Raw genomic sequence first — 27,618 nt, forward strand, 5'->3', positions numbered from 1 at the left:
TGGCTATATGTAGGGGGTGATTTCTATTATAATGAATTCTTTGCGCTTCCTATTTCGAAGTCCGTACCTTGTAAGGTTTATTTTGTGTGTGAAAGATACTACGCTCCGCCGTTTTTCTTGTTTTGTTGTATATAATAACAACCCGAGTGCATGTTCAAATCTGTGCCTTTGTCAATAGTGCTCTGTTGGAACTGACAGCCTGTACTCACATCCTCTTTCTGTGCTTGTCCCTTTATCACACTACAAAAAGTAGGCGATTACGCCTACCAAAAACCGGAAACTCAAACTCAGTAAAGTAAATTCAAAAGTTGACGTGAAAACCTAAAAAGCGGTGCTGTAGCGTTGAAAGACACGCCAGTTTATTCTCTGTGTACTGCGTCGCCAACAGGTGACGCCAGCAACAATCCACGTGACTCATGTTCGTGCCTGTGATTGGTGGAATCAGCATTAAAAGAACCCTGAAATGTTGCCTCTTGGCATTTGCGGCCGCTCAGCTGTTGAACTTTCAGATCGCAGAGTCAGCAAAACAGCGCTGTGGTAAGCACACTCAAATTTCTTTTCGTTGGCTGTGAGGAAGTTCATAGGGCGAAGTGTTTCGCGAATGTTAAAGTGAACCCTGCTTCCGATCCTGCAACTGCTCTTAAATTGCACCCAGACGCGTAGAAAACTTATGCACCATCGATGTATTTTTTTTGAAGTTCGACTTTTACATAGCCTAACTTATTGAAACGGCCGGAATGCGTTCGTATTTTCTAAGGATTGTTTCGAAGAAATTGGTTCATGTTTGCTGCATTTAATAAAAATGCGTCCTAAAGCTACCAGCAGGGAATCGAAGTTCAATCACTGTCGAGTTTTTTGCAAGATGCTCACTCGAAACATATATGGATCAAAAAGTAATTATTCTTGATTTCCCGCCGTGGTTGCTCAGTGGCTAATGCGTTGTTTTGATGCGCCCAAGGACGCGGGTTCGCACCCCGCCGCGGCGGTCGGTTTTCTGAAAAAAGCGAAAAGCGACAACTCCCTTGTGGCTGAGATTTTGTCGCACCTTAAAGGTATCCAGGTGATGAAATGTAATCCGGAGCCGTCCTCTACGACGCGCCTCATCACCTGTGTAGCATCGGGGCTTTATGCACCACAATCAATCAATCAATCAATCAATCAATCAATCAATCAATCAATCAATCAATCAATCAATCAATCAATCAATCAATCAAATTTTCCTGTTTCCTATCGTTGGCAAACAAAAAATAAATGCACAGGTATATTTTCGTACACACTATAATTGCTGCGAACCTTTGTGTCCCACTATTGTATTGTAGCTTAGTTATTCATGCTTTGTTTACTTGCAGACTTTTAAATTCACCATGGCTTTTTCCGCAATGGTAAGGCATAATAAAACTACTTTCATTGTATATGTGCGTTTCATCTATGTTGCTCTTACTGAGAGAATGATTGCAGAAAGCGGAGCCAGTTTATGCTAGGCAGATTATGTTGGAAGAATTTAATGAAAACACTTATCGGTAGATGTAACACCGTCGTCGGGTGAGCAGGAAAACATCTTTCAGGCCGTTTAAAATTGTGCGTCCTAGCTATGGACGGTTATCGCCATCTGGCGGCGTTTAGTGATACTGTGTTCGTCCGCAAGGCGAGCGGAAAGCTCCTGAATCACAATGCACTTTCTGGAGCTTTGCCAATAGGAGACAGCTTTACATCTGCGGGATGCTTAAACGCCTCAGACGCGGAAATGCGTCCCGCGAGCGCTTTTCGTCCAGCCCCCAGCTTTTCGAATATATTAAGGACTTAGACCCGCTGTTTAGACACATTACTATACACAGTACGGTAGTCTGAATGGTATAGAGTCAATTCTATGTAATAATAAGAGACAAAGCCTATTTAGCCCCATGTTATAGAAAAACGACTTATTACAAAAATGGTGTTTCTAAATGACTTTGCATATTTATGCCGTTTTGAACATACAGCTGCCTTTAAGTTGCACTCGCGTGCTGTTTCTCATATTTCTGTAAGTGTATAATCAAAACAAGCAAACTGAGCTCTACCTAGCTATTAGAAAAGCGATGTTTTCAAATGGCACAGTAATGGCCAGTCGAAAAGAATCATGTAAGGGTTTTGATTTACAAGGCGGATAGTAACATGGAGTTCGCTTTGAACATGTAAGAATAGGCTTATTACGTGTAATAACTGCCTGATAATTGCAATTTTCAATAGAAAAAGCTGATTTCCGCCAAAAAAGTATAACCTACGTCTGCCTGGTTTTGAAGCTGCTGAAGCTCCTTCTGAAAAAGCTTCTGAAGCTCCTCTTTGACCCCTAATCAGATGGTCTCGCTCATTGTATCGGAGCTTACAGTTGCGGCATTGATGGTCTCCGAGAACAGTGCGTTGACAGGGCGGTCATACTGCATCTTTTGAATTTCGAGCGTCTCCACCATCGCGGCCGCCTCAACGCGAATTCTGCCACTGTCTTCGGCGGGTTACAGACTAGACAAGCAAAATTTCTCTTGCTTCACTCCTCGCATCAGAAACCTGAGCTTCTTTTCTTCGCTGATTTCGGGGTCCGCACGGCGAAAAATTCGCTTCACCTCCTCAATGAAGATCACAACCCCTTCGTTGGGTTGTTGTGTTCGAGTTGTAAGTAAAAGCGCAGCTCGCTCTTTTCTGACCACGGTAGTGAAGGTCTTAAGGAACGCCCTTTTGAATTGAGTCCAGTCGGTCAAAGAGCTGTCATGGTTGTCGAACCAAGTTCAGCAGCATCTTCTAAGTAAAAGAAGACATGCCGGAAAGTTTACTCATCGTCCCACCTGTTGAAGATGTGGACGCGCTCCAGCTTCTCAAACCATTCTTTGGGGTCTTCCGTGGGGGCTCCCCGGAAGAATGGTGGTTCTCGGGGCTGCTGCAGGACGATTGGTGACGTTGTTTCTTGAACCATGGTGTTGGTTGCAGCGTTACGTCTCTTGGGCCCTTCTTGCAGAAGACGAAACTCGGGTAGCACTCCTTGCAGTCGGCGGCCTTCTTTGGTTGGACGGGCTCGGCGGCTTCCAAATGTCATCGAGAGCATGAAGGCTTAGTACCCCGCACCTCAACCAGATGTCACAAAGCCAAGGACGACGCAGTTGTCTTGAAGGAGAAACAAGTTTATTGGAGTGAACTTGTGCTCCCCTTACCACTCAAAAAAATACACAGGCGGTGAAACAGCGGGCAACAAAGTGACTGGCAAAAGCGAGTGTCGTCCAACTGGAATGCCGCGGTGTCTGCTCTGCAGCCTTTTATTTTTCGGCGCAATTGTTTCTGTAACCGTCGATTCACATCCAGAACATTGTAGATCACAGAATATTGTTCTGGGCTAGTGACGTTATGCGAAGCGAGAGAGAGAGAGAGAGAGAATCCACTTTTTTGGAACTCTGGTTTTAGGGTGGGGGAGTGGTGGTTGCCCATAAGGCCGCCGCGACGTCAAGGTCATGACCGGTGACCAGTTCTTGGAGGTCGCGGTCCGAGTATCCCAGAGCCTGTTCCCAGAGGATGGGGGAGGGTAGAGGTGGGGAAGGATCGCGCGGACATTCGCAAAGCGAGTGATAGAGCGTGTCCGGCGCGTCAAAGAAGGGGCAGTTGGGAGAGAAAAAGAGGTGAGGGTGCAAGAGTCGGCTTATCTAAATGTGATAGCCCGTGCTGCACAAAAGTTAAGAATATAAGACGCACTTCGCTTGGAACGCAGATAACACAGCCGCGCGTGGTCCGGCAGTAAAAACAATTATTTAATAAACAAACCCATGCACGGTTCGCGGCAATATGCTATTGTCCACAGAACCTGCAGAGGGAGAGAAGAAGGCGAAATCAAAATTTTATTCCGAGGAAAGAGACGCCAGTTTACCATCACGTTCCCTGATGCCAAACCGCGCTGACTTAATCATATAGATTAGGTAGAACTCAGGAACCTCGCGATCATGCGTCGTTTTAAAACAAGATTCAAGAATTGTGGCCTTGAGCTGTTCAAAAGGATGATCCCGAATGTTAACATGCCTCATATAGGCAAAGAAGAAAAGGTTTTCGCATGAGAGCGGTCATTTCAAAACCTGAAACAGAAGGGTGCTTCACTGTAGCCGATGTATTGTTTGCCCGAGAGGGTGCATTTTTTGACTGCCCTTTTTTGCCTTTCTCCTCGTGGTTTAAGAACACAAGTTACTAGGCATATTTCTAGATGAAAAAGTTTACTTTTCCCGCATGTGAAACAGAAACAGAAATGTCTAAAAATACTAAATATCCTCAAGGTCCTGTCGCATTATTACTATGGTGCTCACAAACAACCTCTGGCTCGGGTGTTTACCTGCCTTGTATGCTCGCGGTTCGATTATAGGAGTGTTGTACACGGTTTCAGAAGAGAAACAGCTTTAGAAATACTCCACCCAGTGCATCCCTTGGTCTTTCGGCTTGCGTCTGGTTCTGTTCGTACTAGCCGTGTGCAAAGTCTGTAAGTCGAGTGTGAGAACGGTGCTTAGGACATCAGTGCACAAATGTCGATTTATTGCATGCTTTTGATACTTTTTTGTCGTTTTTAGAAAGATTCCAAACATCTGACACTGATTCGGTAGCCCCGTGGCATGTTTGCCATGTAATATGCCATTTGTGTTTGACCGAATTAAGGAAAAACATGGTACACACAAATGCCATTTTGCAGCGTTTCATGTATCTCCAGGAGAATTATGGGGCTCCATAATCTTTTAGTGATGCGTCGAAAACGTTCACTGCAGTGTTTTCTTCTCCATACGGAACCATGTTCAATGCCTGTAAAACCATAAATGTTATTTGAAGCATTTCTACGGCGGAAGCATATGGCATATTTATTGTTTTAAATCACATTATCGAACATAATATCGCCCAGTCTATCATTTGGACAGAATAAATTAGCGTCGTGTGTAGATTATCATCCCAGAATTCATCAAAAAATTCATCATCATCAATTATTTACCCTGAGGGCCTATGACAGGGTAATACTTAAGGGGGGTCGAACGAGCATACACAAAGGCAATTGCAGACCAAGAACAGAAAGTAGGATACAATTCAAGAATTGTAATTACAGGGCAATAATAATAACACAACTCATTATACAACTAATAGCACTATTCGAAGTGGCATAAAAATGCCAAAAAGCAACTGGTTACACACAGAAATTACGACGGTGCGGTTGTCAAAAGAGTTTTGATTAACTTTAGAGTATTACGCTCATTGCTATTGCGTTTGGAAGCCGATTAGAATCCTCAATTGTTAGCGGAAGAAAAGATTTGTTGAAAGCGTTAGTTGAACCTTTTAAATTTTGGACACTGAAATCACGTTTTTAAATCTTTATGTCAGCATATGCCTCAGATCTAAATGTGACCGTCTGCTGGGGCCAGGCCCTGCTGGGATCACTGGAGCCGAGTTGGTATACGAAAGGGCCGGTGTTGCTGCTGCTGTAAAAACACTCAAAACACAACAGCGGTACCTCGCACTGACCCCCAAGGCACCAATAAAACGATTCCTGCGTAAAAGATGCCAAACACACAGGAGGGAACAGACAACAAACAACATGTTATAAATCCAGACTTGGGAAGATACAAAACTGACTGACGCGGCAGACACGCCCAAGTGACCTGAGTATGGGTACGGATAGGCCACAGACAAGTAACACACTCCCGCCTGCCGACTGCTTCGGGAAGACCCACGTGCAGCGGGTGTGTAGAGTGTATATCCATAACCCACATACTGATTCGATACAAGGTACTTGACACAACACGACGCAAAGACTTCCCACAGCTATACAGACAACACAAACCATTAGTCCCATCATGATTTTAGAAAATGAGTGCATGTTTTATATCAAACGCGTATTTGAGTTTCTCACTGATACCAAAATTTTTAAACCCCATCTCTTATCGTGTATCATGACAACGTGGCCCTTCACACGAGTAATCTTTATTGACTTTTGTATAATTTTACGTTTACTTTCACTGAAATGTTTTTGTATGACTGAAAAACTATCCTTCAGCAATGTTTGCCCTGATTCGGGCTTGCGCCATAAAAATCTAAACATCATCATCGTCATTTTTTCTATTCCGATTTTCTCCCGACCCACTTACTGACGGCAATTTGACATGTACGGTCGGTCACGATCCGGGGGATTAAGTCACGGGCCATTGCGGACAATGGCCCTTTGGGTGATGGAGGACTATCCACGACGACGATATTGATGACGACGACTAAAGGGGGGCTGGTGTGCAGCCGATGCGCCCTGTGTCATCGCCTCTTGTACATAATGTAAACAGATGATCAACTGTCTGCCATGGTCCCTCTCACCAGTCCCCTGCCGCCACGTAAAAATACATACATATCCATCTATAAATATATATATATAATCTTTGAACAAGGCAGCGACCAGGAATGTTGCCAACATTTTCGCAGACACTTGCCTTCGTCAGGGCCAACACTCGGCTGGCTTGCACGCCTTTATTAGGGGTAGTTCATCAGGTGAAAAAGGGAATGAGGCAAAGAAAGGGAATGGGACTGTAGAAGCAGGATTGAGTAAAGAGTGTGAGGTTGGGCAATATTGGAGAGCTAGCAAGGGTCCATACTTTTAGCTGCGCCATATTTGTATGTATTGTGAGCACAAGGAGAATCTACAGTCTTGGGCCAATCTACTGTGCTGGGACAATCGCCGTGCTCCGATAGGGTATGCCCTATCGTCATCGCTTCATCTTCATCATCTTGGCTTCTGGCATCATCATCACCGCTTCCTGACGGGGTCTTCCTCGGTTATCGGCTCTCAGAATGAACCGCTCTCCTTCACGAGTCCTCGACTCTCTCAAGTGGTGGAGGGTGCCTTCGATCCTGCCAACTGCATCACAGGAAATATCTCAAAGTCCCCCTGAGTCACCATCGAACACATTAACGGTTTTCATTGAAGGCGTTTGGGTTGAAGCTTTAGTGGACACTGGGGCTAGCATTTCGGTTATTCACGCAGATTTGTGCTCTCGAATACGCAAGGTGACAACGCCGTATGATGGTCCTGCTCTGCGTGGTGCCAACGGGGGAAGGATGCGACCATCTGGACTATGCACTGCGCGTGTTTTTATTGATGGCATTCGCCACCACATACAGTTCGCGGTATTGTCCCTATGTGCACATCAAGTCATCTTGGGCTGGGATTTCCTGTCATCAGCATCGGCAATCATCACCTGTAATCAACCCACCATTCACATCACTGACCCCTGCCTTGCCAGTTTGTCGGAAAGTGGAATGGACCGCCTGGTTGCAACAACTGATTGTGTGCTCTTTCCAGGCAAAGAAACCGTTTTCTCTGTGTCGTCCGACAGAGTCACCGATGGCGACGTGTTGATTGCACCAGCTGGCAATTTCATTCTCAAAGGAGTGGTCATACCTACCTGTCTCGTCCGTCTTTCATGTGGGTCGGCTTTTGTTGCCGCGGTGAATACATCTGCTGAAAAAATTTTAGTGCCGCAAGGTGCCACCATCGCTTCGGTTTTCGGCGATGAAGAAGCCTGTGTTCTTCCGCTGTCAACCATTTCGACAGATGACCACGTTTCCCCATCGCCCGCTCCAGTTTCGGCTTTTAACACCGCCATCAGTTCGGACCTTCCGCCAGAGGACAGGCAAGCATTGCTGCTTCTGCTGACCGAACACCAGAGTTCTTTTGACGCGTACTCTTCTGTCCTAGGGAAGACATCAGCAGCGGTACATCGCATCGACACAGACGGACCCTGTATCGTTCGTCGCCGTCCATACCGTGTGTCTATGTCTGAGCGGAAAATATTACAGGAGAACGTTGACGACATGCTCAAGAGAAATATTGTTCGCCCTTCATCAAGTCCCTGGTCTTCTCCTGTTGTTTTGGTACAGAAAAAGGACGGTTCTGTACGATTTTGCGTCGACTACAGGGCACTGAACAAAATAACACGCAAGGACGTATATCCAATGCCTCGCATTGATGATGCCCTGGACACTTTACAAGGTGCTGAATACTTCTCGAGCCTGGATCTCCGCTCTGGGTACTGGCAGGTTCCCATGCACGAGGCAGACAAAGAAAAAACAGCTTTCGCCACACCCGATGGTCTTTACGAAATTAACGTGATGCCATTCGGGCTGTGTAATGCTCCAGCCACATTCGAGAGAATGATTGATACAGTCCTTCGTGGCCTTAAATGGAGAACCTGCCTGTGTTACCTCGACGATATCATCGTTTTTTCCTCGTCTTTTGACGACCATCTCAAGCGCTTGGATGAAGTCCTAACCTGTCTTACCAACGCCGGACTTCAACTAAACACCAAAAATGCCGATTCGCGAGCAAGTCCATCAAGGTGCTCGGGCATGTTATGAGCAAAGACGGAATTCGCCCCGACCCGGAGAAAATTAATGCTGTAGGCAATTTTCCCCGCCCTGCCCGCCAAAAAGACCTCCGCAGCTTCCTTGGTTTAGCTTCCTATTTCCGGTGTTTTAGTCGTAACTTTGCTGCCCTTGCTTCACCCCTCCATAAACTTCTTGCATCCGCTGCCCCAATTGTGTGGTCTGAAGATTGCGAAGCCGCCTTTCAAAAGCTCAAGCACGCGCTAACATCTGCGCCAGTGCTGCATCACTTTGACGAAACGGCAGCCACTGTACTGCACACAGACGCCAGTGGACATGGTCTTGGTGCCGTGTTGTTACAACGCAACGCCTCCTCTGTGGAGAACGTTGTGGCGTACGCAAGTCGCTCATTGACACCTGCCGAACGAAACTACTCAATCACTGAGCAGGAATGTCTTGCAGTTGTCTGGGCCGTACAGAAATTTTGTCCGTACTTGTATGGACGGCATTTCACTGTGGTCACTGACCATCATGCTCTCTGTTGGCTTTCATCGCTCAAAAACCTAAACGGACGGCTTGGTCGCGGGATTTTAAAGTTACAGGAATACGACTTTACTGTGACATACAAGTCTGGCAAGAAGCACATGGATGCGGACGCCTTTTCCCGCTGCCCTGTGTCTCCAGAAGATGATTCGCCATCCAATGCGGCCCAAGTCCTCTTCCCAATGGCACCCTTGGACGAAATCAATTCCGACAGCATCGAAGATCTACCGTCCCTTCAACGTGCAGACCGGTACTGCAGAAACCTAATTGATCAACTTACCGGTTCGACGAAGCCACTTACCAACCGCTTGCGCCGCCAGATGCAAAAATTTCGACTTTTCGACGGTGTTTTATACCATTTTAATTACGACCCTACCGGTGACAAGTAGGTTGCCGTCGTCCCGCGATCTCTACAGCAGCATATTCTGAGGGTTTTTCATGACGACGCTACTGCCGGACATTTAGGTTTCCACAAGACCTACCACCGCGTCAAAAGTCGTTTCTTTTGGCCTGGCCTTTCCACCAGTGTCGCCAAATACGTCGCCTCCTGCGCGCCCTGCCAGCACCGTAAACGGCCAACGTCACCTCCGGTTGGAATGCCACAACCGCTACCTTGTCCGTCAGCACCGTTCGAAGTCATCGGCATAAACCTGTATGGTCCTTTGCCCATTTCCACAGCTGGCCATCGTTGGGTTGTGACCGCCGTTGATCATCTAACCCGCTATGACGAATCCGCCCCTCTTCGGACTGGCTGCGCTGTAAAAGTCGCCGAGTTCTTTTTGCGCTCCATATTTTTGCGCCACGGACCTCCACGTGTTCGGCTGAGCGACCACGGAAAAACATTTATGTCGGCTACTCTTGCAGAAGTTTTTCGTGCCGCGGACACCATTCACAAAACTACGTCCAGTTATCATCCTCAAACGAATGGTTTGACTGAACGTTTTCATCGAACACTATCCGACATGCTCTCTCTGTACATCCGGCCGGATCTCAGCAATTGTGACACAATACTTCCGTTCGTAACATACGCATATAATTCCACAGTTCAGCGCACCACATGTTTTTCGCCCTATTTTCTTGTCTACGGCCGCCCACCTCCCTCCGTTCTGGATTCAACTTTCTTGTCAGCACCTGTTGACAGCACGGCCAGTGTTCCGGAACAATTCTCTTCCCGTGTCGCTTACTGCCGCCGTCTCGCCCTCATGAACACAGAAGCCAGCCAAAACGCCCGCAAGTCTCGGTACGAAGAATCTCATCGCGACGTCACGTTTCACCCAGGGGACGCGGTCTTGTTATGGACTCCTGTGCGTCACCCTGGCCTTTCAGAAAAGTGTCTTTCTCGGTATACCGTACCCTATACAGTGCTCGAGCAAACGTTTCCTGTAAATTATCGCGTGGCTCCAAACAGTGCCGTTACCGATCGTCGCTGCCGTGGAAAAGAAATCGTCCACGTTTTGCGGCTCAAGCCGTATGTCCAGCGGTCCGACCTAACCTCGACAGCGGCCGGGTGACCGCTTTTGAAGAGGGGGGAGATAAGTGTGAGCACAAGGAGAATCTACAGTCTTGGGCCAATCTACTGTACTGGGACAATCGCCGTGCTCCGATAGGATGCCCTATTGTCATCGCTTCATCTTCATCGTCTTGGCTTCTGGCATCATCATCACCGCTTCCAGATGGGGTCTTCCTCGGTTATCGGCTCTCGGAATAAACCGCTCTCCTTCACGAGTCCTCGACTCTCAATATATTTAAATTTTTAGATATATATATATATATATATATATATATATATATATATATATATATATATATATATATATATATATATATATATATATATATATATATATATATATATAGAAATTGTAAAATGAGGGACTTGGTGAAATAAGACAGAAAATAGGGGCTCGCAGTCAAGGAAACCTCGGAAAGCAAAGGGGAGCTTGTGGTTTGTCATAGAAACAGTTGGATTTTTTCGGTCGCAAAGAAAGTGGGGCAAAAATGCCCGCCGGGGGGCATCCGAACCCACGACCTTCAGAATACCGGTCTGGTGCGATAACCACTGCACTACCAGCGGGGCTGTTTTTCCACCACTTTCTCGAGATTTATGTTAAGGTATTTTTTGCTTCCAGAACTTAGGGGTGGTAGCCAGCACCACTCGGAGTACTCGGGGTGAAGGGGACCTTCTTTTTTAACCCCCGGCACTGACTCGAGTGTCTCCGACATGTCGAGAGTGGTCGACCAGCGTTGAACCCTCTTAGGCTTCCTTTGGCACCAAGACTGCCAGAACAGAGGCCCTCGCCAAGCATGTAGCGAATGAGAAAATGGGAAATGAAGGGCGCGGTGAAATAAGACAGACAATAAGGGTTGGCAGTCAAGAAAACTTTGGAAAGCAAAGGGGAGGCAGTGGTGGGTCATAGAAACAGATGAAGAGTTTTTCGAGTCAGAAAGAAAGTGATGAAAAAATGCTCGCCGGGTGGGATCTGAACCCATGACCTCCAGAATACCGGTCTGGTGCAATACCCACTACGCTACCAGCGGGGCTGTTTCACCACCACATTCTCGCTAGTTATGTTACGGTATTTTTTGTTTTCTGCACTTGGGGGTTCTAGGCAGCTCCACTCGGACTACTGGGGGTACCCCCCCTAAGTGCAGGAAATCAAAAATACCTTAACATAAATACCCGAGAAAGTGGTTGGGAAACAGCCCCTCTGGTAGCAAAGTGGTTATCGCACCAGATCAGTATTCTGGAGGTTGTGGGTTCGGATCCCACCCGGCGGGCATTTTTTCACCACTTTCTCTCTGACTAAAAAATTTCTTCATCTGTTTCTATGACACACCACAAGCTACCCTTTGTTTTCGGAGGTTTTTTTGTCTGCCAACCCTTTTTTTCTGTGTAAACGAGCACCTCAATTCCCATTTCTGAATCGCTATATATATATATATATAGCGAATCAGAAAATGGGAAATGAGGGGCTCCGTGAAATAAGACAGAAAATAAGGGTTGGCAGTCAAGAAAACCTCAGAAAGCAAAGGGGAGGTTGTGGTGGGTCATAGAAAGAGATGAAGAATTTTTTGAGTCGAAAAGAAAGTGGTGAAAAAATACCCGCCGGGTGGGATCCGAACCCACGACCTCCAGAATACTGCCAACCCTTTTCTATATATATATATATATATATATATATATATATATATCTATATATATATATATATATATATATATATATATATATATATATGTATATATATACATATATATATATGTGTGTGTGTGAGCGTGTGTGACCACGCTCCTGTGTGTATTACTTTCACGACGCAGAAGGAAGACTATAAAACTTCTCAAATGACGCATTGTTTTTATTGTAGAGCGTTAGTCAATAACTGCACTGCTCGCTTCACTTTCAAGGACTTCTACTGGTAGGTCCAGCCTGAAGTGTTCGGTCTAATATATATACATATATTGCCAATGAAGGCTGTGGCCCCTCTAGCAATGAGATTTTAAATGAGATGTTTAATGGGCGCCAACTGCTTGCGAAATACAAGATGTGACTTCCTTTATCGCACTCTTTTTAAACATTCTGGTCTAATATTTTGGTGAGTTAAATGATTGGTTTTCTCAAATTGAATGCGACTTCGGAACTTTTATTATCTAGAAGCAGTCTGAACTGCAGTTTTTAGGAGAATTCGACGGATATCGGAAAGTAGTATGAAAACAAACACCACGCTTTGGGTGCCTCAGCTGGCATCTTGGACTGGGCTGGATACAAAAAGATTTTATTGAAACAAATCTGACTAGGTGGGAGCCGGGTACGGGTCCGCCTCCACGTGGCCTTGCATCGCATTTTCATCTGCGACCCTACTCGTCACTAGCCCGTTTAGGGAGCACGTGCTTTTTTAACAAGGCGAAGACTTGCTGTATGGCGTATGACTGGTCTGTCTTGCTTGAGATATAAAAGGTCGCTGAAGTTCCACCGAATACTCTTCTAAGCTCGCACCGTCTGGGTCGGCGCTACAGTTCCACTGGATGTGCCACCAGGTTGACAGTCCTTTCTCACGCACATTGCACTGATCACTCGGGTACTCGTCTGGGTTTATTCACCGTAATGTTGTTGGTGACATTATCGACGCCACGTAAACTGAGATGAACCATCTCCTCACTGCCCAGCGCCCGGTGGGACGGCGTTAACGCCCGTGTGGCCAGTCATAGGGTCTTTAGTGTTTCTCCGTAGCCCCTGGATCTGTCATTTGATTCAATGCCCCAGTTTTACTCGGGACGTGCCCCCTTTGAGAGTGTGGTGTGTCGTAGCGCGCGCTTGCCTGTAGGTAATCTCGTTGTGGTACGGTGTTTCAGCGGGCATCCTGTCTGTCTACGGAATAATTATGCCGCAGGCGAAAAGGATATGCGTTTCTGATGTGTGGGTTGATGACGGCACCCCGTAACTTGTGACTGTGTAACGTGGGTCTAAGAGGAGGATCATGCCATTCTACTGGCTGAAGAAACCCCTCAAGAGATTTCGCTCAAACAGCAGCTGTCAGTATGAGTTCTTACCTGAACACCATACTCCCGTTTGAAGCGCAAGGGCCGCGGCTCAAGGATGCAACCATAAACTTCCATACGTCGATTGTGATTTAAATTTAGGAGTCCCGATTAACAAGGGTGTTTCACCTACTTTAGGATAAGTTATGCAAATTAGAGAGTGTTGGTACCAGGGGCTCAAGGAAGGATAGCATTCATCATAGTGTTAAGCTGTAACGAGGGCAGGGTGAAGAATAAAAAAATCGGTTGACATTTAGAGGCAGTTTTATGTCGGCGAGCAGCACAAACACATTATTGCATGTTTCGTGCTCGGATTCTGCATAAATTGCTACACATTTTTGTGTCATTGGGGCACTCGGTGAAGGAATCGGTTTTAAAGCAAAGCTTTTTACCTCTACCACCAAGGGTTCTTTCGCGACAGTTGGTGGCAGCAGAAAACTCCCGCGAAAAAATAAAAGACGTCACAGGCACCGCCAGGAATCGAACGTGGAACTATTGCAGCAACAAAGCGAGACGCCGTTGTCTTCGATTGAGACGGAGAGACGGGGACGGGAGATGGGAGACGGGCACGCGGAGACGGGGAAGGCAGGTGGTGTACTCACCAAGCACACCTGCCGAATGGCCGCTTGCATTCTCGTTGAATGCCACGTGATACCGTCACGCGACCTGTCCCGCCACTTTGCGCTACACCCAGGGCACGTGTAGCAGCCGTGTGCGCGCCTTGCCCATGTGCAAGGAGTTACAAAAAATAAATGAACTTCACACCAATGCTTGAGGTCTCACTTATAGTACGCCAATGTGCTAAATCCTGCGGCCTCCAGTTCTCACCACAAAAATCAGGTATCCTTGTCGTACGCCCTCACGCCAAACGCCACATAAAGGGAGACATTCAAATATTCCTTGATGGCCAGGCCGTTATTCCAAGCCCCAGCATCAAGATCCTAGGCCTACGTTTTCAGGCCAATACCAAGAGTGACGTAACATTGCAGCCCCTCAAACACAGCATCAATCATTTCCTACACATGATCAGGCCAGTTACCACCAAGAAGCGAGGCCCCAAGGAGGCAGATGCCTTTCGATTAATTCAAGTGTTTGTCCTCTCGACAATCACTTGCGTCACCCCGCCGTCTTCTTCTGGGCAAGAAGGACATGAAGATGCTTGGTTTAATGATTAGAAAGGCGGTTGAGCAGGCCACTGGCCTTCTTATGAATACATTCACGCAGATGATGCTTGGTATGGGGCTCCACAACACGGTGGAAGACCTGATACAGGGCCATCTTTCTAACCAAGGCTCCGAATGAGCAGAACTGCGGCGTGTCGCCGCCACCTGCAGCACATGTTGTCACGCCGCGTGATGTACTCCCGAACTCTTGGCAAAAAGAACAGAAGAGGTCCCTTTGCTTACAAATATCAACCCGTCACCCGCAAAAGTGGCCGACAAGCATGGGCCCACGCAGTCAAAACCAACACTAGGCGGGAATCATGCAGTTATCTACACAGACGCCTCCCAAAATCAAGGGTAGCAATACGCTATCATTGTGGCTACCTCCAGAACCAACCTCCTTGCGTGTGCCTCACTGAAGACCCAAGACATGACGGCAGAAGAAGAGGCAGCCATCGCCTTGCCTCTCGCTCAACCAGGCATTCGGGAGGTAGTCACTGATGCCCAGCAATCATACCGGAATTACTAGTCGGGGTGGGTGTCTCTTATCTGCACTGCGTTAGCGAAGAAAACACTTCCTAACCGATTCTATTCAGCTCATCTGGACGCCCGCTCTCGCTTCCATTGAGGGCAACGAATACACCCACCAACAAGACAACGCTTTTACCCCTCGGGCTATGGAGCTGCACGAAGACAGTCAAGCCCTTGTCACTTTGAAGGATATAACGCGGCATTATCGCCTTCAAAGACAAACCTTACCGTAGCCTTACCCTGACCTTTATAGAAAACAATAAACTACCCTACGGCTCATCAATGAGGCTGCTTCCCACATGCCACTCATATTCACTTATTGCAGCCGAATCCCTACTCAGCTAATTTAAGTTTTGCTCAGAAGTAGGAACACTGAGCCACAAAATCTGGGTGTGCGTCTTAGCCCTGAGCACCTTCCTCTCTTCTCGTCATCTACCCAAGAAGAGCAATGGGATAGGCTGCTGTCCAATCCCACTCTACCTACCCAGCTTCAGCTGGTGGGCAGAGCACAAGCGGCGCGGAGTGCATATGGACTTCAGTGAAGGATCTAAGACCCGAAGAAACTAGCCTCCTGCTCCGCCCTCTCGGCCGTTCACAACTCTGAAAACAAGTATTTCCCCTCATCGTCCTTCGCTTTCTCCATTTCCACCTTCGCCGTCTCTGCCGTTGATCTCGTCGCTTTCGTTGGCGGCGGCAAAGACCGAGAAGTGACATCGTGTAACAACGACTTTGAGCTTTTTTTATTTCGATAAAGAGGAGTTTCCACTCATGTGCTACGACAATACATCTCAACGAACCACCGTTCATGCGTCATGCATTAATTTAACATTAGCAAAGAATATCGCTGTCACATAATAAAGGGTGTGGCTATGAGTATTTCACTTGTAGTTGGTTTCACTATTTGTAGAACCGCGAGAGAAAATTTAAGTGACGTCGCATGTGTAATTGTTTTGGGGGCCATATACAGCTTTCCCAATCTACCCTACATTCGCAGGGTGGATTGGGGCAAATATTTTTGTGTGGTCGCTGGTTGATGGGTGTGGGTGTTATCAGCAGAATATCCGGTCATGTTGAGCACTGTTTGCAAATCTGTATCTGCTATGACAACATGCGGAAGGCTTCGTCGTAATACAATGCACTGATTTAGTCAATCTAAAATTTCAGTGGTCTCTCAAGAATGAACAGCGCTTATTTCGGCATGCGGAATAAACTAGTTCGTTGATTCGTTCATCCATTAATTTTCACCGTTTTCGCAAGAAACTGGCAGTACATTACAGCATGCCTGTTACAAGCCGTCATCACTGGTTAGGCCAGCAGAAATAAATGTGGCTGCCTTTACTACTACGCTTTCGCGGGACTACGTTAACCATTGCAGTCGTTTAGGAAGATATGAACTTTCGAAGAGGAGGCCAGGAGTTCCTTTTCCGCAGTGTATATACTGTCAGACCATATAAACATTTATTATGTTACAGTCGAGCTGCTTTTCTTATGTTACAGACGAGCTGCTTTCCAATGTCTTCCGTAGCTAAAAGTGATACAAGCTTCCCATATAGGTAATAACAGTATTTTACTTTTTTTCACTCGCCACACTGGCTTAGTGACTAAGGCGTTGCGCTGCTGAGCACGAAGAAGCGGGTTCAATTCCCGGCCGCTGCAGGCGCTTCTCTGATCGTGGCGAAAAGCAAGAATACCCGTGTGTACGAGATTTCGGAGCACGTTAAAGATCCCCAGGTGGTCAAAATAATCCTGAGCCTTCCACTAGGGCTCGACACATCGCCTGGGTAGCGTCGGCATGTTAAACCCTGCCATAAATCACTCAATAATACAAATAAGCTAATATTGGTCAACGGTAAATTTCTTTAACACCAAAGTGCTTACTTGTTACATGTGGAAAAAGTTTAGTAAACATATAGGAGAGCTATATTAGTCTACCTCTTTAAAATCTGTCCCTGTAAACCAGTTCTCCCTGCGTACAAAACAGGGTACGAGTAAAAAAAATATTGCATATTTGTTTGTAAAGATTAAATTTATATCGAACTGTGAATGTCGCAGTCCAGAATGCGAGGATAAAACGCCGACTCCAGATACCAGCGGAAGCAGTTGTGTGGCCGGTGCCATGTCGCATACATTGCGAACAGCATATCACACCGCGGAACTCTCCACTAAATGCACTGATGATGTTAGGCGGTCTGCAATAAACCACATTATTGCCAAATAAATGCAATTTCCTGAAAGTTATTAGCAATTGTTTATTTCCTACGCAATCATGCAAAACTTCTTGAAAAATAGTAAGAAGGATGCAGAGATGAGAACAGCTTTCGAATTGATTTTTCTATTGAATAAAGTCGAGTAAACGCAGCGAGAGACTTCGGAACATAGACTTGAGACACAACACTTCAATTTGCGCTACTAATCTCGCAATGTATTGAAACTCGTTTAGTGTCCCTTTAGGGACCCCGCGGAGTCTGTTCATTTTATGATCAACAACTGTAAAAGGGCCTTTTTAGTGGAGTCGGCATTCCACACATACGCGTTTGCCACCTGGTGGACCATGAACAGCACAGTAATGGCTTGTTCCGTTCGAATTTGGGTTATTGGGAGTTGGCATTCCTTGATTTCCTGTGCGAGGCTAAGTAGGTTTTATTGCAATAATGATCATTTGTGGCTCGATGTCGTAAGGTATGAAGTTTAATCATTCACTTTTTCTAAGAGCGGCACTTTTGCACCAGTCATTTGTGGATCACTTGTGTTTGCGCTTTATCCCAAAGAAGTTTACAATCGCATCAAAATAAAAAAATGGTTACGTGAGAGCACGTGGTGCTCTGAATGGGGAGTGGCTTCCACCATAGTAAATTCTATCTGCTGCCTCTTTCCACGTCACATTCTTCGGGGATCCACTTGGGCTGCGAATTTAATGCTTTATAATTTTCTGATTTGTATTGCAGTGTAATGTTTCGTCTGCATGTTTGAAATTGTGCCCTCGTCAATGATGCTGCGTTGGAAGTTAGCGCCTCTGCTGGTCACGTCTTTCTGTGCTTGTATGTTTTTTGGGCTAAACAAATTTATGAATCACCGATACTAACTATCCCACATACAAACGTTGCTAAGCAAAAAACGTTAACGTGATGACCTCAAAAATGGAGTCGTGGCATTCCAAAGACGCCTCACGTTATTCCCGGCGCACCGCATGCCGTAGCTGTCAGTGAAAAAAATGTCGCCATAGCAAAAATCCGCGTGACCTCTACGCGGCATTTCCTGTGTATCAGCTGTGTTTATTTTAAAGCACGACTGCAATTCGATTACTCGGTGACCAAATTCTGAACATGTGGATTGATAAAAATACTGGCTGCTCATCATAACAGTGCTGTTTTCCATGGCTTCTCAGTGCAGAACAATGTCATGTAGAAAATGAAAATTCTTACGTTGTTACTGACAGCGTCGTCATTTATTCAAGGCCTAAGCTTTTATTTTGATTAACGTTAGAGTAATTCCGCTGATATGCAGATAGAGGTCCACGTGTTACTAATATCACCATAGACACTAAAATTTTCGCTAACCGTGATTTGTTTACGGAAGAATAATGTTCGTCGGGAAGTGGGATAATGAAATTGATATTTCCCAATACACCACTTCTTCTTTTTCAATAAACCAGAAAACACTCAGCCTTTTCAGTCAGCTTTGTTCTCTTCTTCGGCTTTCATTTCTCGAAATAATAGACCTTGATTTCCAAAAACAAAAGGAAGCTTTAATTGGTCTCCGTTTTGTAATCTAAAATACCGCCGCAACGATAAAGGATGAGTGTACCCGCAACACGTTTTTCGTGCTCTGTAAGCTCACTCGGATATTTTGTTCATGCTCGAAAAAATCAAAGCTCCGATGCTGATAAACCGTTTAATCACAATACGGGAGTTCTTTACGGGTGTAATTGGATCGCTTAAAGACGAGGTCAGCAAGAAATCACGTGATTGGAGTCTGTTCCCGTGAATGGAGGAATCGGCTTTAAAAGCCCCCTGCAAAATCGTTCAGCGGCATCCGTGGGTACTCTGCTATTCAATTTTGAAAACTCCGGTGGATCATCACAACACTGTGGGATGCACGCTCAAGTTTTTCTTAGTGGCTGTGAGGGAGTTGTTAGGGCAGAGTTTTTTTGCGATCGGTAAACCTGAAACTGCTACGTATCCGGCAACTGCTCTTGAAGTGGGCCAAACGCGTTTTCAAATTATGAACCACCCATACATTACCTAACACTTTACTTGTTAGCATAGCTTCACGTTATTGAAACTGACGCAATGCATTTCTTTACTCTCTTGAAGAAAATATATTCCAAAAAACCCTAAACCTTTCCAACGCGTAATAAACATCTGTTTTGTATCTACAGCAGTTAAGTGGAGTTGAATCCCACCCTAGTTTTTTAGATCCACAAACGAATTTTATGTGCATATAATACGCATGTTTAGGTGTTGATATTGATTCTAAAAAAAATAAAATATTGCGATTTTATGATTCCTACTTGTTCTAAATATAGAGTACGCTTGTCTGTTAACTCGCACTAATTAATTTCAGCTGCGTGACTCATGCAATTTTTTCACTCCCCGATTTCTTCTTTCACCATGGAGTTCTTTGCACCGGTAAGAAAGTATTTCAAAAACGTTCGTTTTATACGTGTTTTTCATGTATGTTGTTCTTCTACTATTTTACAAAAGAAACTATAATTCTGCTTGATACATAATATTGTCTGAACGGTATGGTAAGTATAATAATAAACATCCCCAGGTGGTCAGATTGGGAGGAAGAAATTATGCAGTTCAGAATTTTATTTTGTAGTAATACACAGTTATCATAACTTGGTGACGTTTTAGCGCCACTCTGTTCGTCCGAATGGGCAGGGCTAACGGCTTTAACAACAGCGCACTTACTTGCGCTTTGCCAACAGAGGACCGCTTTACACCACCAGGTCTTTCACCCTCCCGAGACGCCTGGAAGCCTTTCGGCGTGCGTTTCATTCATCACTGCATTTGTGGTTGCGCTAAGGGCTCAGATACACCTTTAAGAAATTATGCTTTGCAAGATACGGGTGCTTGAATATCTCAGCGCTGTTTTCGGCAAGTGTGAAACGCAAAACATTTCTAACTGCTTGATGGTACATTGGTCAATAAGAAGCACTCGTCAGAAAAATCATTAGTTTTTATTGACCTTGCATATTCAGGGCCTATTTTTTCATAAACCAGGTATTAGATCGTAGTCAACGGCTGCTACTTGTGTTTCAGATAGCATATGATTTAAACAAGCAAACTTGAGGGTCTCTTCGAAGCTATTAGAAAATCATGGAGGTCAAATGCCAGAAGTATTGGGCAGTTGGAAACAGTCAACGTAGGGTTGCAAGTTATGAAACCCATAGCAAATTGGCGTGGATCTTACATACTAAGCAATATGGTGCTTATACGGAGGAACAAGATGATAATTGCAATCATCCAACAGGGAAGCCGATCTCTGAAAAAAATCGTGATAACGGACGTCTACGTAATTAAAATGCTTTGGGAGGTTTCATTTTTAAACCACCAGTTTTCAAATTGGTCGCCCTTGTGTCCAGATTTCTTGGATTATGTTTCTTTCGCAATTCGGTGCAGAGATCCTCACCGGTGCTATACTTACAGGTAATGTGTTAACAAACGTCTGTTTTTTACTGGACCTTTCCGCGTTATGTTGTTTAATTTTTCAAATAAAACGTAATTGTATCGCGACTTTTTGACGCATTTCGAAGACATTAACGGCATTTTTTCAGTATTGTTTTCCAGAAAGGAACTGAAAATATTTTATTCAACGTTAGGCTGTTTTAGGATGGCCAGCGTGCTGAAATATTTATAAAAGTGATTAACATACTGTGACGTTTATTTTGAAAAAGTAGCGACAATTTTCACCTACTTACCTGACACTATTGTCAGAAAAATAGTTACTCAATGCTTCTTGATTTTTTCATTGTTATAGAAAATTATTAACTACAGACTAATATACATTTTTGTTAGAAGCAGGAAGCAGAGCAGTGCCATTTGTTTAAAGAAATTTCCGGCAAGGTCGACATTCAGTGAAATGTTGCAAAAATATATCGATAAAAAGCATGAGCCTCGAAGTGAAGGCCCAACCAACAGATATGCAAAAACGGATGTTAAGTGATTGTTGCTCGAAACTTACATAACAACAAAATAATGAATAAAAGAAATGCGCGACATCATAATTGGGCGAAATCAACTCCCAAATTTAATAATACAATTGCACCACTGAACACATTGCGAATTATAAATGTTAAGTGACCAGATTCAAGGTTTCAAGGTTTCAAGGTTTATTCAATAAATGTTTGGTTTACAAAATGCGTTATTGATGTTAGTACAGAAGGAGGTCCCGAAGTAAAAACTGTCAGGGGGACCTCCTGGCTCAAAATTCACACAAGACAAAGTTAATATAATGGCAGAACGGAATGCACACGAAGTAATAAAAACCATTAGCATGTCAGGGTCAGGCGAAGAAAATCAAATATTTTAATAACACTTGATATTTTTGCGAGAGTTTGAAGCACAAAGATTAGGAAGTATACAATACTACACGAATAAACTAGGAATGCAAATCAAAATGTATATTCAGGTTGCGATCATCAAGAAATCAGGATCACGTGATAGTACAATAACCTATAAATATCTAAGCAATCATCGGTATAAAAAACGCCAAAAATCCGAAGTTAAATTCGGAAAGAAGTATACAACCAAAATATAAAAGGTACACAGAAAAAACAATTTTAAGAATCACCTAAGTACATTTCGAGTAGGTATGTTTTCAGACACTTGGAAAAAGTATGTTGAGAAGGCAATGACTTAATTGATACCGGCAAAGAATTCCAGAGTGCTATGGCTGAAAAAAGGGCAGTTTGCTTACCGTAGTTGGTGTTAGCTTTCGGCAGTAATACGTTATGTTGTTCAGAGAACCGGGTAATATTTGTATTAGTAAGGGAAGATGTGGCGAAAGCACCAGTAACGACACTGTTTTGGCGGGCACGGTAAATTAGGAGACCTAATGTCAGCTGCAAAGAACATGTCAGAGGTAGGACCTTCAGGCTATCATAAATGCCTGTAGCCGAGGCCCTGAAGTGGCTGAAAGTTAATGCACGAACTGCTTGATTTTGAAGACGTTGTAGGCAAGACAAATGCGTGAAGTATGTATTGCCCCATGACGACAAACAGTAAGTGAGATGACTATGAATAAATGCGTGATACAGTGACCGAAGAATATGTGGCTGGAAGTAATGCCGTGTTCTAATTAATACACGTGTCCCGAATGCTAATTTCTTTGTAACTGATTTAATGTGTGCATGAAATTTTAACTGCGAATCAAGCACAACACCAAGAAATGACGCAGTGCAGGATGCAGAAATAGCGAGATCGCCAAGTTTTATTTGCGGGGTGGTGAAAAGCCGTTTGTTATGGGTGTGGAAAATCATAAAATTAGTTTTGGTAGGATTCATGCGCAGACAGTTGTTTTCGCACCATGAGATGAGGTTTTGCAAATCCGAGTTGAGTTTTAATATTAGATTGTTTAGGTCTTTATCGTGCGCAAATATCGTGGTATCGTCTGCGTAAAGAATACAGTGCGAAGTTTTGAGGCAAGTCCGGAGGTCATTAATGTATATTAGGAAAAGAAGCGGTCCTAGAATAGATTCCTTGGGAACGCCTTGATTAATATTATTGGGGCAGGAAAACGCGTCAGAAATTTTGACAACCTGTGTTCTATCAGACAAATAACTGCGAATAAGTGTTAAAGCTGGCCCCCGTATTCCAATTGATTCAAGTTTCGCAAAAAGTATTAAGTGGTTTATTGTATCAAACGCCTTCGTGAAATCTATGAAAACTGCCCCGCACCAAGACCCGTTATCAATAAACTTTTAATTGCATCGGTGAATTCTATTAGGGCAAGTTCTGTTGAGTAATTTTGGCGGAAGCCGAATTGTTGCGGTGTTAGAATTTGAAATTTATTGAGGTAGTTCATTAGGCGGATTACAATAAGTTTTTCAATTAGCTTGCTAAAAAACGGCAGAATAGTTATTGGACGGTAATCACCCATTAGGGTAGAATCCCCCTTCTTAAAAACAGGGACAACTTTGCCTTTTTTAAGCTGTTCGGGAAAAACACCACTTTTGAATATATCGTTAAGAATCCGTGCCAGAACGCCGGATAACTGATGAGCAACCAATTTGATTTTCGAAGCTGTTATATTATCTAATCCGGGGCCTGTATTTTTTAAACTTGTTATAACCTTAAAAACTTCTTCCGCTGTTGTCGGGCTTAGAAAGAAAGACTGAACGCAGGAGGAGCCATAGTTACAATTAAGTTGTGGTTGCTGGTCACTGCTGGAAAAGAACCTGTTAAACGCATTGGCAATGTCGAATGGGTTAGTTAAAACATTATTGCCGTCAGTAATTTTCGATAAAGGGGATGTCGTTTCAGACACATGTAAAAACTGTTTAATTAGTTGCCAATTTTTGTGGGTATTCGTGCCGTTTTTGAGTATCTCATTTTGGTAATAATTTCGCTTAGCCTATTTAATTAAAGTGGTGAGAGTATGCGAATAACGTTTAAAGCGGGCGCTAAGAGCAAGGTTATAAGGTTGAGCTTTAACCTTTTTATGAAGGTTATCTTTTTTCCGTATGCTGCGTAGTAGGCCGTTTGTTATCCACGGATTTCTGGGCGCAGAATACCATCGAAAATTGGAAGTTACGGTCGTGCACATGTCAATGCATTCGGTTATTTTTGCGCAGAACAAATTAAAAGCGTTTTCAGCATCAGTATTTTGCAATACATTATTCCAGTGGGTACTTGATATAACTTCTATGAATTTATTGTTATCGAACGCACACCTTATAACTGCATTCGGCTTTGCTTTGTGAGCGCTCTCTACCAAAAGAAAGACCGGGTAATGATCAGTGATGTGATGGTGAACGACACCCGCTTGTTGGGACGAAAGGATGTTTGATAAAACATGATCAATGATAGTGCCCGTGCCATGTGGGTTACAACGGGTGGGCGTGATTATCAGCGAGTCCATTCCATGACCAAGTATGCAACCTGCGTAGTCTGAACAACTGCCGTCATTTATATTCGTAATGTCAATGTTTATATCACCTATTATTACAATGTTTTTATTTTCAGCATTCAAGGAAGTAATGATACGGTCAAGTTCGCTACAGAAGTCAGCGTAAGACGAGGAAGGCGAGCGATAAATGGAGCCAACGATAGTGTTTTTACCTGAGGGAAGAAAGCATGTGCCAAGCTCAAGACAGACAGACTCGCACTTTGGGGTAGAAATGGAAATGTCAGTACGGCGGAAATAAGATATCGTGTCAGAAATAAATATCGCAGCACCACCATGGCGGTGCGCGGGTTGAATCATTTGAATCAAATGTTCGTTGAATCATTTATTCAACGAACATTTTACTAACAAAATGAGTATGTGTTCAAAGCACGGATCTAAATCAAAAAGAAAAACCACATTAGTTTATAAAAAGCCTTGTCATCATCAGAGAAATATTCTTTGTTGTGAACCGTTTTAATAAAGTTTCTAAACAAGCCAATGCACAGTATTTATGGGCGGGAGCCAGTATCATACTTTACAAGAGCGAAAAGGTACCATCTGGTGTTTCTAACAGACCTATTTTCTCGATGTAGATGTGCAAAGTGGGTTTTGTTTGTATGCTAGCTGGCTGAACAAAATATGACATTGTACACTGATGACTTTAGCCACTGAAGCAGTAATTCTATTTATTGCCAATAGGTTGCAGTGGGACTACACTTTCGCTCTATGTAATGGCAGCTTTTTGCAGACATAGCCAGTCACGCGAAATAAACATATCAAGGCTGGTGGTAAAATATACGATATGAGCGGGTGAAAAATATTTGCCTACTATTACGTTCTAGGAGACATGTCTTATTGGTTTAATTTATGAAGCAAAATATGAGTACTTTTGGGAATGTTATAATTTCTGCTTAAAGACTTGATCAGATGCTATTAAGTCAGGTGCTTTTTACAGGAATGTTTGGAAAACATAACACTTATAAAGGCTAATTTTGGCGTGACCAAGACTAATTTTGGCCTGCATATAGATTTTCAGATACCATATGATGGCGATCATTGTTTCCGTGGCAATAAGGGCAGCAGAGTCTTTGGCTGAGGGATGCGCCGGCGATGTGGTGAGAATATGAACAGTATTTCCATACGTGTACGCAGCCGAACAGTATTTCCATACGTGTACGTGTACTTCCATACGTGTACGCAGCCTCATAGACACGCGACCACAGCTACACACATGCACATACATACAAACTGACTCATGCACACACGCACCCGCACGCACGCACGCATGCACCGACGCCTACAGACACAACCACACAAACACTTGCGCGCCCGCTTGTGAATACCTACTCAATACTTTTTGTCATCATGTAAAGGCGACTACGGTAGCCAGTACATAGATACATTTTATTGTGATTTGCCAAGTGTCCGGCTGCTTATTAATTGTAGTTTTTGAAGTATGTTTCAGATTTTACACAATAAATGCCATAGATACGATAAGATCTAGGTTCTATTTTAAAAGCTCATTTATTAATACAGGCACGTATTAAGATAAGCAGGTATTTAGCTAAATACTCAACTACAATGGAGCTCGACGGCACTAATGTGGCTCCGAGAGTGTCATAAAATGACTGAAGTAGAGTAATCAGGTTTGCAGAAGAAAGCCTGTGAAATGCTCAATATTTCAATAATACTAGCGGGAACGTGAAAACTGCAAAAGGAAAAGACAAGGTGGACGCATTCTGTAAGAAATACGCTAAAAGGGTTCAAATGTGGTGTTTTAAACATCGGTCATGTAATAGGTTTTCAAAAATAAGCAATAAACTTGCGGAGTTCATCATCAACAAAAGTGGACGGAAATCTCGCCTATGCAAGGAATTTACAAAAATGTACTTTTTCGGTGATATAAAACTCAGGTATATGGTGTCGTGCAGCCATTTATGACGATACCTTCGCACAAAAACATGCCGGGTTCACTGTGCTTAGAGAAACGCCTTTGATGTGCCAGTACTAACAAGGAAACGGCGCTTGCACACCTAAAATTAATTTAGATTTAAATATTTGCTTTTTACTGCAAAGTGCTAAATACAATGCGAGAGTGTTCGGGAAAAAAAAACTTGTTCAATGCAGTTTGAGCCCCACTTAGGACCGATATAAGACAACAGCAATTATGTAGCACGCTGAAAAAAAAGACTACAATAATTCAACATTTTTATACAATAGTGACTGTAACAATACAGACGCACTTTATTTTTAAAAGAGAACCGACCCGCAGAAATGAAAACAATTATACCAAGCAAAGCCTGGTGAAACTAGTATCTACTAATTAAAGTTCACCAGAATCCTCAGCATCGACTGAACTCTTTACAGCAGTACCCCTGGTAATATTTTCATTACGATTCCTGTTATTGAAACATCATTATCTACCGGTGTTTAAAAGTCTTTCGAAAGTGCCGAAAACAATGTGGTAACAATGATTTCTGCGACAGAATGGTAAACACCAAAATATAGTACAGTGTAAAAAGTGAGCTGGTTCACGACCAACAAGCCCAAAAGAGAGTGACATTTCCGTGATTAAAGCAGCGCTTCAAACTGGAAGTAGTGTGAACCGTTCGAGGGAAATCATATTACGAATAAAGCACTAACCTTGATGGCGTTGCGCAACTCTGTCTTAGCTGCAGTACTACATACGAAAGACCGAGCGCACACTGCGCGACTGCACTTTGTATGGTAGGCCCACTGGAGTGAAGGGCCACAAAACATTCTATACCGAATGGGCATCTTCGCCTTACTACTCAGTTGCGAAACATGACTTGGTTGACGTTTTGGGCTTCATTAGAGCATCTGTAGTGGTGGCGTGGTGGTATCTCACATTTTATGTGATTGTTTTATTCTGTTGCTACAGTCTACAAGGCTAATACAAACGATGCAGGTGAGAAGAAAATTGGGTGATTTGAGCGAAACAATTTTCTGTAAAAAGAAGTCTGAATTCGATGGCAGAAACTAAAGCAAAGTGTGCAGACAAATATTGCTGGAATGTTAGAAATGGCCCATTCCGCCTCTAAAAAAATTGAGAGAGATCTGGTCTGCGAGCCAATTTTGCCCAGGTATCTCAAAAAGTAAGGAAGTTTGCTTTATTCCCAAATATTCATTTTAGAATGACCGCTGGTCAGCAGCATTCGTACGCTTTTTTCAGTGCTACATTCAGTGCTACATTTTTCAGTGCTCCAGGGACCAAAAGTGCTGCAGTGGGTACTTATGCGCTGAATTGCCGGTATTGCCTACTGGCCTCTGCATATACAGTGTTTTGGGATAAGAGGCTCCGGATCGTGCGATGGCTGTGTGATGAGTCTGCTTCGAAACGGCTGTGTGGTGGAATAATAAAGAAAA

General features: G+C 44.0%; 1 long non-coding RNA gene across 2 annotated transcripts; it reads left to right on the forward strand.

The window, feature by feature from the left end:
• Positions 1–439: 439 nt before the first annotated feature.
• On the forward strand, positions 440–27,618 carry LOC144158365 (uncharacterized). 2 transcript variants are annotated; one of them, XR_013320036.1, is made up of 5 exons: positions 440–537; positions 1,350–1,382; positions 19,681–19,745; positions 25,260–25,346; positions 27,452–27,618. It is a non-coding gene; the product is annotated as an uncharacterized LOC144158365 (long non-coding RNA). The 2 variants fall into 2 exon arrangements; XR_013320035.1 differs by lacking the exon at positions 19,681–19,745 and having other exon boundaries at positions 487–537.

The sequence above is a fragment of the Haemaphysalis longicornis genome, unplaced genomic scaffold, assembly GCF_048455015.1.
Source record: "Haemaphysalis longicornis isolate Haplotype H1 unplaced genomic scaffold, Haemaphysalis longicornis Haplotype H1 scaffold_10, whole genome shotgun sequence".
Lineage (NCBI taxonomy): Eukaryota > Metazoa > Arthropoda > Arachnida > Ixodida > Ixodidae > Haemaphysalis > Haemaphysalis longicornis.